The 14,799-nt window shown below is 41.1% G+C and overlaps 1 protein-coding gene and 1 long non-coding RNA gene across 4 annotated transcripts in view; one reads left to right on the top strand and one right to left on the bottom strand.

Annotated features, from left to right (window-relative positions):
- PTPRO (protein tyrosine phosphatase receptor type O) overlaps window positions 1–14,799 on the bottom strand; it is a 227,356-nt gene that overhangs the window by 99,960 nt on the left and 112,597 nt on the right. The window lies entirely within an intron of this gene.
- Window positions 1–14,799, top strand: part of LOC112546962 (uncharacterized) — a 91,629-nt gene that overhangs the window by 4,258 nt on the left and 72,572 nt on the right. For both annotated transcript variants that reach the window (XR_012895835.1, XR_003090698.2), the window contains exon 2: window positions 9,710–9,790. This is a non-coding gene — a long non-coding RNA (uncharacterized LOC112546962). The remainder of the gene's footprint in view (window positions 1–9,709; window positions 9,791–14,799) is intronic.

Here is a 14,799-nt window from a genome sequence, read left to right as displayed (position 1 = left end):
GTCACGCAGGTGAGAGTCACTTAGTCTTGTCCTCACACGGTTCTTGTTAAAGTTCATAGCAGAGAATGTCTTCTCACACATATATGTTGAGCCAAACAAGCTCAGCATTTTCTTAGCCAATGTTCGAATCTCTTGAAACCGGCTCTTATCCAGTTGGCGGTAAAAGTTCACAAGAGAGAGCTGTTGGTTACGACTGTGTAACTCGCTGTCACAATGCAGCTCAATGAGCTCGAGCTGCAGCTGATCTGGAGCATCCTCGGGGTCAACAGAGAATGGAGAGGAGAAAAGGCCGATCTCCTTTTCAATAGCTGCAAAGTCCTGAAAGCGCCGTTTAAACTCCCCAGCCAGAGATGCGATGTCTGCTGCATACCTGCTCGTTTGCGCACTGATATTGTCCTGTGGAAAACTGTTCATTATTTCCTGCAACACTGAAAAATGTATGGTATTGGGCTGTGTTTGTGACAACTGCCTTATGAAAAGTTGTCCCAAAGGCTTTGAGGTGTGAATAAAGCTGGTTCACCGCTGCATCTTTCCCCTGAAGACTCGTGTTCAGTACATTCAGATGCTTTGTTATGTCAACTAGAAACCCCAAATCAGCCAACCAAATAGGATCAGATAGTTCTCGCATTGGTTGTCCCTTTGTTTCCAAGAATTCTCCGATTTCCTTTCTGAGAGAGTAGAAACACTGCAGTGCAGACCCCCGACTGAGCCATCTTACATCGTTGTGATATAAAACATCTTCGTATTCAGCCTGGATGTCCAGTAGAAACTGTTTAAACTGGCGGTGGCACAGGGCTTTAGAGCGAATAAAATTAATAGTCTTTAGCACCGGTTTCATAACATGATCATATTTGAGATGTTTAGCACAGAGAACTTGTTGATGAATGATACAATGGAGTTTAATAGCTTTGCCTCCTTCTTCGATCACCTTGTTACAGATTAGGGTTGATAATCCACTTCGTTCACCAACCATGGCAGGTGCCCCATCAGTAATAATCCCAGTAACTTTGTTCCAAGGCAGTTTCATGTCATCTATGGCGGAACTAAGAGAAACAAATAAATCTTTTCCTCTTGTTTGGTCCGTAAGGCTCTGGAGGTCAAGTAGCTCTTCAGTCACATTCATTTCATCGTCCACCCCTCTCATAAAAATCAGCAACTGAGCTGTGTCAGATAGGTCCGTGCTTTCATTACAGGCTATTGAAAAGAAGTCAAAATCCACTCCTTTGGATGTCAACTGTCTCTTAATATCTGATGAAATCTCTTCAATTCTCCGTGCTACAGTGTTACGAGCCAGGCAAATGTTGGCAAACTCTTGCTTCTTCTCGGGACAGATATTCTCAACCATTTTCATAACGCATTCTTTGATAAAGTCACCCTCAGCAAAAGATTTGCAATTTTTAGCAATTAACGTTGCTACCTCATAGCTCGCCCTTGTGGCATTTTCATTTGACTCACGGGCTCTTATGAAAAATTTCTGTTGTGACCTTAAAATAGCTTCAAGTTGCTTCAACTTTTCACTGCGGTCGTGCCCTGTAAGCTTGTCGTATGTGCTATGTCTCGACTCGTAGTGTCTCTTGACATTAAATTCCTTATAAACAGCCACAGTCTCTTGGCATATCAGACAAACACAGTGATTCTCTATTTCAGTGAAGAAATATTCCACTTTCCACCTGTCCTGGAAGCGGCGGCCCTCACTGTCAACTTTCCTTCTCTTATTTACAGTCGCCATTTTTTTAAATTGACCAGAAGGGGAAGGGATCATGTGAGCGCAGTGCCAGAGGTTTAATACACTGCCCAAGTAATACACTGCACTAATACACTGCCCAACAAGAATTCTCTTGCCTTTGTGGCTGTTTGTGGCGAAGTCTCTAATGTTCGCAGCTCCACGTGCCTGAGCCCGCCAGGAAGCTGACAGTGCGCAGGGCCAATCACAGATACTGAGCTTGAGCAGTTGCGGAGTCCGTCCCTGATCTCAGCAGCTGCGGAGTCCGTCCCTGCACTCTCAGCCCCAAGGTAGAGGGCTTGCAGAGTCAGAGGCGGGTGGAGAGCGCAGGGCACGCTGGCCTCACGGCGGCCCGGGGGCAGGGCGAACCCGTAGCCAAGCGGGGGAGCGGGGCTGCGGACGTGCCCTACATGGAGGACTTTAGGACCGCAGTGGCCGCCATGGACGGCGGCGGCGCGGCCAGAAGAGGCACCAGTCAGAGGAGCGCCGGGGAGCCAGGAGAGGGGGAGGAAGCGGGGGCTGTCCCTGCACTCTCAGCCCCAAAGCGGAGTGCAGGGGCAGGGTTTGGGACCGCGGCGGCGGCCCGAAGCGGCGCGCTGAGCGCGCCAGTTAAAAAAAGCACCGGGGAGCCGGGAGAAGCGGGGGGCCGTATTAAATCCGACCGCGGGCCGCATTTGGCCCGCGGGCCGGACTTTGGACATGCCTGCTTTAATCTCTCTCCATACAGATAAGGATGGGCCATGAGACCTTTTCCTGAAAAAGCTGAGAGATTTTAAAGCTGGATACCAACTGCAGCCTTGGTTTCTCTCTATGATGGACCTAACGTAGACCCAAACCTGGGATAAATATCAGTTTCAAGTTTTGATTTGATCTTTGCAGGTTGGTTCCAATCTGTAATCCTTAAATCCTTTTTAAAATTACTTCAGGATTTGGAAATACACACTCAATATTAGGAATTAATATTTTAGAGCAAAAGTTGGACACACTTCACAAATGGCACAGTCATTGTCCCAAAGAGTTTGCAGTCAAAGGTCCTCACCCTGTGACACATGAAGACTTACACATACTTACCTTTACTCCATTTGGATTGATATATTTACCTTTTAAAGTCAATAGATCAACCATAGGCAAAAATATATAAGGTCCCAGTCTTACAATCTGACACACACAGGTTGCAATTTCAAGATCTGGGATCACATTATAGAACTGGACAAAAAAACAAATACCCCCCCCCCCCCCAAAAAAAATCCAAAAACAAGGGGGAGGGATTTGGGTAAATTTCATCCTTCTTCCCATCAATGTTTTTAATTTTTCCTACTATACCCCTCTTTCCCAGGCTCATTGGGCATCAAGGAAGTGTCCATAAAGTTGGTCTCCATGAAACACAACTGACAAAGAATCACAGAAAGAATAACTTTATTCTGAAAGTATTTATGGCCCTGATTCATAGATTATGAACCAAGAAGGACACATTGTTGTCTCATCTGAGCTCCTGTAATGACACAGGTCTTAGGATTTGGCTTCATTTCTGTCTGAACTAGAGGATGTATCTTAGATAAACATCCAATCGTGATTTTAAAATTGCTACAAAATCCACCACAACCCCTTGGACAGTTATTCCAATGGTTAATTACCCTCACTGTTAAACATTTGCATCTTATACCCATTCTGAATTTATCTAGCTTTAACTTCCAGCCACTGGATTGTGCTATATCTTTCTCTGCAAGACTGAAGAGCCCATTATTAAATATTCATTCCCCCATATAGGCATTTAAAAACCAATCAAGTTGTCAAGTCACTTAACCATGTATCTAACATGAAGCATGTGAGTAATCCCTTTAAAATCAATGGGTTTTGAAGTCAATTTAACTACTCATATGCCTAATTTAGGTCCATGCTTACATAGAATAAGATAAACTGTGCTATCCTTAAAGATACTTTAGCCTTCTCTCTTTCGCTTCTAATCACAACCTCTCCAACCACCATTCCCAATCCCCTCGCTTTACTTCTTGCTATTAAAAAAAAAAAGCCCCACTGCAAATCAGCATGTTTTAAGGAAATTAGTGTGTAAACCATAGTTGCACATATAATTGTAATTTAGATTACTGGCGATGCTAATAAAGTACAGCTGGAAATTAATGCTATAATTGTAGATCTGTATATAGACTCAGCATATAATTATATGCTTATAAATGTCATTCATATCTGATGCAATTTTATTTTTGACATGTCTACGGGTGTTGTGCTAACTGCATCAAAGAACATTTTATTACTTTTTTCCTATCACAAGGAGTGCTGGACTTGATAGTAAATTCCAATCACCCGACAGCCAGGTGACCCTGCTCCATAACTCCCAGATGATCATAACATAATTGTGGCACACTATATACTAAATCCTCACTGTTATCTGCTACTGTTAACCACGGCAAGATTCAAATGCAGATAATCATTAATTCCAAGCGAGCTATCACTGAAGCAAACTGCTGCCACTGAGTTTGTAGAAGAGGTAATCTCCCTCCCTCACATACCTGCGTCCATAGGCTTTAAACCATTGCCTGCATAATGCACATCTTTGGAGTTACATCTAGTTAGATGTCTTCAAGTAACCAGAGCCTGATGAAATTCATCCTAAAATACTCAAGGAGCTGACAGAGGAGGTATCTGAGCCTTTAGCTATCATCTTTGAAAGGTCATGGAAGTCGGGAGAGATTCCAGAAGACTGGAAAAGGGAAAATATAGAGTCCATTTATAAAAAGGGAAATAAGAAGGAAACTACAAGCCAGTCAGCTTAACTTTTGTGCCAGGGAAGATAATGAAGCAAGTAATTAAGGAATTCATCTGCAAACATCTGGAAGATAATAAGGTGCTAGGCAACAGTCAATATGGATTTGTAAAGAACAAATCATGTCAAACCAAACTGATAGCTTTCTTTGCTAGGATAACAACCCTCGTAGATAAGGAGGATGCGATAGATGTGGTATACCTAGACTTTAGTAAAGCATTTGATATGGACTCGTATGACCTTCTTATCAATAAACTAAGGAAATACAACCTGGATGGGGCTACTATAAGGTGGGTGCATACTGTCTGGATAACCTTCTCAGAGGGTAGTTATTAATGGTTCAGTCATGCTTGGAAAAGCATAAAAAGTAGGGTTCCACAGAGGTCAGTTTTGGGACCGGTTTTCTTCAACATCTTTTATCAACAATTTAGATAATAGCACAGAGAGTACACTTATAAAGTATGCAGACAATACCAAGCTGGGAGAGGTTTGCAAATACTTTGGAGGATACGGTCATAATTCAAAATTATCTGGACAACCTGGAGAAATGGTCGGAGGTAAATAGGATGAAGTTCAATATGAAAAAATGCAAAGTACTCTACTTTAGAAGGACAAATCAGTTTGACACATACAGAATGGAAAATGACTATCTAGGAAGGTGTACTGCAAAAAAGGGATCACGGGGTCATCTATCAGGGATGATATAGATGGTGCTTGGTTCTGCCGTGAAGGCAGGGGACTGGACTTGATGGCCTCTTGAGGTCCCTTCCGGTTCTAGTATTCTATGTTCTATATAGGCATTGCATGGCCATTTACAATAAATTCTGGCCTTTGGTTCTGACACAAAGTTCCGATTTTAAAATGAAGGGGCAGATAATAGGTCAGAATACAAGATTCTGGAAAAATAGGGAGATAAAAAATGTTTTAAAATATTAACTATGTAACCAATGGAAATGCCACTAATTACACAGTTAAACAGGCCCTGCAGGCTTCAGACTCCTGGCTGCCCATTGACCCCACATGGCCATCGGCCCTGTGCTGCCACTAGCTTGCCTGCCCACACTCCTGCCACCAGCTGCCTGAAGAATTTAAATGTTAACCAATAAGCCAATGCTTATTGCTTCTTGTTAACCAGTTAAACTCTTACATCCCTATGTGAAAATATATTTAGTCACATTTTCTTATTTTCTAATGTTTTAGTGGGCGAATGTGTGACATGGGAAGTTACTAGTTTTTGCTAGTTTTGTGCTTTTGGGAGGAAGGGTGGGGACAAAACTGGACTGGTTACCAAGCACCACTCACAAGGACACACATGCCCTACTTAACTAGAATGTAAAGCTGGTGTGTCTTAGGACTGACAGCATCAGTAGGGTAAATACACATTTCATTACTTCTGCTCCACTACCTTCAGGATTTAATTTGCTGGTGTCACAGTTTGAGTGAATGTTTCATGCCTGTGGGGAAATTTGGCAGGATTTGTGTAGTCTGAACCAAATAATCAGTTCCAACTTCCTTTTGAGTTTATTATCATAAACGTGTGCTGCACTAAATGATTTAGGAAAAAGGAGGAAAGCAAATCCCACACTGTAGAGCCTGCTTGCTGTCCCTTTCAGCACAGGGCTAAGTCATGCTGATGGAACTTCCAACCAGTTCCGAATTTTTAAAAAAGAAAAAAATATATATAGCATTATATAAACAGCTATTCAAAGAGTAATGTAAAATAAATGGCTTGTGGCAGGGCTAATAGCTCTATGTTCTGGAAGTCTATCTCCTCTTTTTATTTTCTTATAATAATACAAGCTTTACATATGGTGGGAACAAAGATAGAGGAGAGAATCTGAAAAAGGCCAGTGATTTTGCACTCATTAGTCTTTCAGGATTCAACCTATGACACATTGGGGTTGGGCCTGATTTTCAGAAGTGCTGATGAATCAAATGTTCCATTAACTTCTGATGCAGATGTAGGCTTTCAGCAGCTCTGAAAAAATCAGGCCCAAGGTGTTTTGTGCAGGATATCTGAAAACTGGGGCACCCAAAATGTGTGGCCAATTTTGAAAACATTGGCTCAGCTGACTTACATTCATAGTCCTGAAAATTGCTAATTGTACCTTTTAGAGAGGTTTCTATTTGTATGATGGACAATCACACTCTTTAGGGAAGTTGCAACATGTCAAAACTCCCTTCTGAATTGTTTTAATTGACAGATTATTACAGCCTGTGGGGTCAGCTGAGTAAGCAGAGAGAGCATGTGAGCACTGGAAGAAACCATCCTGGGCATTGCATGTTGTCTAGGAAAGGACTCAGTTTGAAAAGTATCAACCATAACAAAACCATCCTTTATGTCTAAGGTGGTCATAAAGTATTTTGACATAGACACAACAGGATGGGATTTAGTACACCAAGATGCCTTGCCAATAGTGCTTTCATTTTGAGCTTCAGTTCTTCCAGACTGTACACAGAGACTAACTAAATAAATATTCTATAGAAATGGAATCCCCTTACCATAAAGATTTTCCATGCAAAAGGACTATTTTTAGAGGTGAAAACACAAAACAACATAAATAAAAAGTAATACATTATTGAGTCTAACACACCATTTCTGCCATTCTACTCTGTGAAGAGTGTTCTCCACACTCTCAGAGTTTTGGTCTTGAGAAGCCAGTAATAACACTCTGCTATTCATATTTTATAAATAAGGTTAAAAATTTGTTCTAGGGGACAGTTTTAAAGAGGCAGCATCCTTTTTCCCTCTCCCTGCAGTAACTGAGGCATTAGTATTTGTTTTTAAGTACGTCAGTGTTTTATCTATAGAATGTGATGTTTTACTACTTTATGCTAAAGCCTGTCTGCTGTGTTTTAAGAGCTAGTGGTAATAGCAAATAATCTAAGATATTATTCAGCCCTTTTCCTCAGGGCTTAAATTAGCATAGAGTATTTCTTGGAGTTGCCCCCCCCCCCCACACACACCATATTTTCCCCTTCCAACATGCTATAAAAACTCCACGAAGGTTGAAAATATTTACCAGAGCTCTTCTCTGAACAGCTCCAGGTAAATTTAAACCCTGCTTTCTCTCAGGTGAGCCAACAGACTCTCCGGGCTCTTGGGCAAGGTGAGAGTGGATGGCCTCATGTTCCCAGAAGGGGGCAGGGTCTCAGGCAGAAGGGGTGGGGACAGGGCTGCCAGCCCTCAGCACCGCATGGACCGCGGTGCACCTCCCCGCAGTGGTGCCTGGAGCATGCGGCATAGCCCACTCACTTCCCCATGCAATCCTAAGAGCCGTCTGGAGCATGATGCCTGGAACCCCAGAACCTTTGAAATCTCCAGGCCCTGGGGCAACTGTCCCCTTTGACCCTTCACCCCACCCCCAGACTCCTCCCGTCCCTCCCTTAAGCAGACCTGCTACTTACTATAACTTTAATGAATCAACCTAGGTGAGAAGTGGAAGTGTTTAGATTCAATTAAAATTATGGTAATATTTACTAGGTGTTGCCTTTTAAAAAACATCACATATTTAACTTTCTCTTCTCCTGGCCCAAAATAGCGATGGGCACAAACCAAACCTAGGGATCCAAAGACCAGGACCTTTGAGGAAGTTCAAATCTAGACGAGACCTTCATGGGGGTACCGCTCCCTATTCTAGATCCAACACACAGACATACCAACCCTCAGCCCTCAGGGATGTTCAGATCCAGGAAAAGACACCGTGGCTTCAGTCTGTGTTTTAGCCAAACAATTCTTTAAATGCCTCGCTGTAAATAAATCCATGACAGAAAGAACCCGTCCTGAGAGAGGATGCTAAATTGTACTCCATCCTCAGTTACCAGCACACATATATACACACTTTGTAATGTATGGTGAATGTGCAATTAAATTTTAACTAGTCCCTAATGGATATAGGCACAATAGATTGGAGATGAACTGTGCTTTAATGAAAATGCCTCTTCCCACATGATCCTTTATCAGGATAATAGAAAATATGATCTGGCATGGGGAAGACCTATTACATCATCTAGTCAAATATCCCCTGCTGGTGTTTGAGTGGTCCTGATAGTGCCTTTCTCCAACCTAGTTGTTCTTCCTGCCTTTGGGAGGACACAGAGTGCAAATTCCCAACTGCACAAGTGTAAAATGATCAGGGTTGCACACTTAGTCCACATAGAAGGATGAAGAGTTCACAGGAAGTGTCTCTAAAGTTCTACTAAAAGCATCTAGGGACTATAGAGTTGGCAATACAACATTTCCTTGAATATGTATAATACTTCTTTGTCTTTGGAGAGTATTGCCACAAATGATACATTTTAACATAGTGCTGGGAGGAAGCAATTACATTCACTTTTGCATAAGAGGAAACAGACCCCCCAAGAAGTTGTACGCAGTGTAGGTGTAGCTGTGTCAGTCCCAGGATAGTAGAGAAACAAGGTGGGTGAGGTAATGTCTTATCAGGCCAACTTCTATTGGTAAGAGACACACGTTTTTGAGTCTCAAACAGAAGTGTGCCTAGGGGAGGCCCGTGAGCCTAGGCAGACTCGGCGGTCATCTAGGGCGTTGCCAGCCCAAGGCGCTCAATGATGATATAACAGAGCGCCTGATGATTGCATCATGGCCATTGACAGCCATGCAGGCGGGGGCGCCGATCGCGCCTTCCACCTGGGGTGCCAGCTGCCACCGCTGGCCTCAGACCGCTCCTGAGTGTGCCTGATAAAAGATATAACCTCACCATTTTGTCTCACCCAAAGAGATTGTCAGATCTGTCTGGAATCACAAAAGAAGTGAGTGGAGTCACTAAGAAGAGAAGCTGGTACCTTACATCTATTGATTTTTTAAAAGCATTTTTGAAAACCCCACATGTATCTCAGTATCTTTTAAAAATCCAGCCCAAGACCACTGGAGCCTTTTGGAAAAATGAAAAATAATTCTGTTCTAATTTGAAATTTTCTGACATGGCTTATAATGTACACTAGCCAGATTTGACTGGCACGAGAGAGCTTTATATAAGGGTAATGAAGATCTTGGGGATAGTGGCAGGGTGGGAATGGGATATGGAAGTAGAAATTACCACATCCAAGGTAGGAATGTAAAATCCCAATTAATCAGTTAACCAGTTAAATGTTAGGTTAACTTAACATTTAGCCAGTTAACCAATCAAGTGGGATCCCTATTCAGACCTCTCCCTCATCTGGTCCCACATTCATTGCTCCCACAGAGCCCAGGACTGCCCACCTGCCCACCGGGAGCAGAAGGGAAGGAGTAGACAATTCAGTGCAGTGGTGCTCTGGCAACTGTGGTAAGTGCAGCCGCTGGGGAAGGGGTGAGTCTCCACAGGAGTGGCTGGACTCCGAGTGGTCAGGCACTGAGCTCTGGCTCCCCAAGAGCCCGCTGCTGGCACATAAGCCTGGCTGGGAGCCCCGCTCCTAGATCTTGTCCCCGGGCTGCTGTCCTGAGCACTGCGCGCGCACACACACACGCACACACACATGCCCCCGACCCCTGGGCTGTCACGGCTGCGATTTGGAGTCTGCTGGCTACTGTGCCATGATTCTTGGCATTGAAAGCCCGGTGTGGTGGGGGTGGAGGAAGGGGAATAGGGGCTTGGTTTAAAATAGCAATTCCAAGTGGCGAGGGGGAGCAGCAAGGTCAGGCTCAAGAGAAGGGAGGAAGGAGAAACGGAGGAGGTAGGCGGGATGCAGAGTGACATGAAGACATCTCTGTCATCCCGCAGGAAAAACTTTTTTTTCTAATATATTGAGAGATACAATGTACTGGTGAAATTTCATTTGGACTATTGCAATTCTGGTCTCCCATATTTAATCGAGATGAATTAAAACTGGAACACGTGCAAAGAAGGGCAACAAGGCTGATCTAAGAAACTGAATACTTTTGAGGAGACTCTATGCACTTGGCTTGTTTAGTCAAACCAAAAACAAACAAAAAGGCCGAGGGGAGATCTGACTTTTCTCTACAAATACATCTGAGCAATAAATACCAGGGAAAGAGAGGAGTTAAACTAAGCAGCAATGTAGACATAAGAACAAATGGGTATAAAATTGGTCATCCACAAGTTTAGGGTTGAAATTAGAACGTTTCTAACCACGAGAGGAATAAAGTTCTGGAACAGCCTTCCAAGGAGAGCAGAGGAGACAAGAAACCTATCTTGTTTCTAGACCAAATTTGATAAGTTTATGGAGGGGATGGGATGACAAAACTGTCTACAATGGTGTGTAACTGATTTGCAACTGCTAGGAGCAAATATCTCCAATGATGAGACACAAGATGAGGAGGTCTCTGAATTATTACAGAGAATTCTTTCCCAGGTGTCTGCCTGATGTGTCTTGCCCATATGCGCAGGGTCTCACTAATCACCATATTTGGGGCTGAGAAAGAATTTTCTCCAGAGGTCACATTGGCAGAGACCCTGAGGTTTTTCCATCTTCCTCTGCAGCAGTGGACACAGTTCACTTGCGGGTTTCAGCTAATGTAAATCATAGATTCCTGTAAGCCTCTGAAGCATGATTTGAGTATTTCAGTATCTGAATAAGAGGTTAATGGTTTATTTAAGGGTGGATGGGTGAGATTCTGTGGTCTGTAAGGGGCAGGAGGTCAGACTAGATGATCATGATGGTCCCTTCCGGTCTTAAAGTCTAGGAGTCTATGAGCATACTAATCTACCATGGCACTGATCCAAGGACAATGAAATAACTCTAAAATAAACAAAAGGACAAAACGGATTCTTGATATACAGAAATCACGTTATGTCCTACAATGCCTTGGACTTCTGTAGTGCTTTCATTCAAAGGTCTTGAAGCACTTGAGAAAGTAGTAAATTAAGCCTTAAAACATGTATGGTATATAAGTAATTATATCCCCAGTTTAAAACATATCAATTATATATTTACTTGCTCAATGACATCCACATTTTAACACCTCCCCATATACATATTTATGCCAGGTAGCTAAAATTCTGGAATGTGTACACTGATTATGTTTACAAAACATTTTAAAAATTGGAAAAATTGACAATTTTTAATGATTTTCCTTGGCTTACTGACCAACTCTAGATCTGAATTTTTTTTTTTTAATTTCAAACCAGAAAATTTTGAAAAAAAGAAAAAAGAAAACGTTCACCTATTTCTCCCTTCTTTTAAATCAGTTAAGCTATTTACCCACAGTTTATCTGTGCTGCTATAGGAAGTAATAATTACTTTTTAAAATAAATTTGAAAATATTAGGTAAGAAAAGTCAACTACAAAATAGATTATCTTAATGCTGATTACTATATCCCAGTCTTCAGCCTAATACACATTGGACACTGGCAGGCCAGGTGCCCAGGGTTAGGCCTCAGCTGAGCACTGAGAAATTCATTGCTGGAAAACAGTCTGTTTCAAGTTTGTGTAAATATGGTTATAGTAATATTAGACTTATAACAACGTTTTTAGTGTTTAGATTTATTTAAATGTTTGTAAGTTGTTGCATACATTAATCTGACTAATAATATCAATATCACACGCTACAAAATAAAGCAAAAACTTATTGTAAAAAACCCCGTTTGTTCTGAAACTAACCCAGACAGCAGGGTTCATCTCCTGCCCATGAAGACGGGCTATCAAAACTAAACAGGCTGTTGTGAGACATCACAATACACAAAGACTTTGTTTATGCACCAGGAAGAGACCATGCTCAAAAAGGCTTATCGCACCAGCTTGAAGGCTGGAACAAGGAAATCGAAAGATTACTAGAGCTTTTGGATGCTCACAGGGCTAAAGCAATGGAATAGAAGGTCTGCCTGTGTTCACCCTAAAAAACTTTCAGAACTGACAGATTACTACATATCTGTCACCTTTTAAAACCACAGACGGTATCATTTGTGTAAACTCGTCCGCTTTAACCTTGTAATAACGTATTACTTAGTTAATAAATCCTTAGCATATTATAGGATTGGCTATGATGTCTTTGGTGAGAGATCTAGGGTACAAATTGACTTTGGGTAAGTAACTGGTCTCTTGGGATGGAGCAACCTGAATATTTTCAGATCTTTGGTATACAGTAATCAGCTATCCTTAATTCCACCTTTCGCGAGTGCCAAGATAATCTGGAATGCTAACAGTGCTTTAAGTGTTCACATTTGTCTCTGTATTGGTGAAATCTAAGTATAGAACTAGTTTGGGGTCTTCATCCTGCTTCTTGACAGTCTGTCCTGCAGGTTGAGAGTCATTACTGTGAGCTCCTCTGGACAGTGTGACAGTATGTGGAGAGCTGTCCCACTCAGTAGGACATAACTTTGATATGGTATTTTCTTCCAAAAAGGATCCTAAATAACTATATTTTTTTCCAGTGGAAAAATGGAAGAAGAAAGGGAAAAAATGAAAGAAAGAGGGGAAGTTCTAATTTTTCTATTTAAAAATATTTCTGTACTAGCAGGTGCGGCTTGTCATTGACTGGGCAAAGTCGTTTTGCGTAGATTACACTTACAGGAAAGTTCAAGAAATGAAATAGCTGTAATAGAATTTTTTATTCATGTGCCTGCATAAGGGAAGTAAAAAACAGTTTTAAATTTATAGGATTTCAACTTCAAACGTTATTCATTTTATTGAATAATTACCATACATAGTAAATTTGAATCAGAAACTCATAAAACTTCCATTACTCTTTCTGTAATTAATTTGAATTATGTTGTGATTTTTAACAGTAAAAATTTTCTTTGCACTAAAATGATAGTTGAATAAGTGACCTGATTTTAATTTTGTTAACAAATATTTTTATGGACTCTAATCATAATAGTCATGACTTTTTTCCAAAGAAAACCAAAAATAATTATTTAAATCTTTCACCCAGCATATTCTGGTGCAAAACGTACTGCATTCAGCTAATTTAAGTGGCAGGATTGTTTATGCAAAATTTGGTATCTTTAGGCAATCGCAAAGTATGAATTTATTTTGCACAAACAAATCCACAAACTCTTCAAAATATAACAGATTTCCCATGCAAAAAGAGTAAAACAAAGAGCAAGCACCCACCAAATAAACATTTTCAAAAACAAATTTTTCTAAATAAAATATTTCTGTTCAAACTTTTTCACTGAAAACCAAAAATAATTATGAAAAATTTCAAACCAAAAAAAAAAAAAAACCCCAAAAAAACACCCCTTTCACAATTTGTTCAAAATCCATCATATAAAATATTTTTTTCAAGACAGCTCTAGGCTCTTCTGCCCAACAGTGCACAGAGTGCTGACTAAAGAACTCAGAGGCTAGATATTTCAATTCATGCAGTGCCTTCTATTCAAAATCTTGAAGCACTTTAAAAAAGAAATAGACAAGAAATATTTTCCTATGCTGTCAACGTTTGAGTTGTTTGAACATTTTCCTATTTCTTACTGGAATGAAACAAGAAGTTTTGAATTTATTTAAAAAAACCAGAGACATCTCAGTATAGCCAATAGAATCAGAATTAGGACATGCCCATGGGATGTGGGAGCATGACAAAGCAGGAACTCAAACTTAGCTCTCTGCCATTCCCCTGGAGTGCTCCAACCTATTGTTTTTTCTGGTGTGAGCCATCCTCTCTCATTTTGACTAGAAATTCCAGCCTGGACCTGATACTTCTCCTCCTCAACACATCAACATTTTCTAATGAAAAACAATTTCATGAAAAAATTACTGACCAGCTCTAATTTATTGTTAGCAAACTAAGCTTTAATGCCTAAGAGGTTTACAGGGAGAACACCAGAATTTTCAAAGGAGCCTATGGGTGAAATCTTGGCCCATTTAAAGTCAAGGGAAGCTTTGCTATTGATTTGAATCTTAAGCTAATTTAACTCCCTTCACCTCTCATGAAAATCCCAGCCTAAGAGAGGTACAGGTTTGTAAGATCATATCTCTTATTGGATCAAATTCTGTCCCTGAAAGAGACAAAGGCAAGTTTTCAAGCTATCACAATGTAGTTTGTGGCCAAATAAAGCATAAAACTCAGATCACCTAACTTCCTCCTCCTGTTCTTCAACCACGACCCTATACATGTGCTCAGTATCTTTTGTCCTCCAAGCTGTCAAGAACCAGACATATGGCAAACTCATACCCTTCAAAGATGATGTATTTGGGTTCAGGCAGAGGGTTTTAAAATCCAAGCAGAACCTGTCATTCTGCCCTTCAATCACAGAGCTGTGCTCTTGTTTTGCGCAAATTGGCAAGAGTCAAGTTGAGAGTGCTGAGATTTCTCATATTCCTTAAACAAAGTTCCCCTGCCAACTTATTGTCTTCCTTGCTGGAGCGTTTGCTTTGTGGTTTTCCTTTTTATTTT

The sequence above is a fragment of the Pelodiscus sinensis genome, chromosome 1 (assembly GCF_049634645.1).
Source record: "Pelodiscus sinensis isolate JC-2024 chromosome 1, ASM4963464v1, whole genome shotgun sequence".
In the NCBI taxonomy this organism is placed as follows: Eukaryota; Metazoa; Chordata; order Testudines; family Trionychidae; genus Pelodiscus; species Pelodiscus sinensis.
The sequence above is the reverse complement of the archived record's forward strand: the minus strand, read 5'-3'. Positions and strand labels throughout refer to the sequence as shown.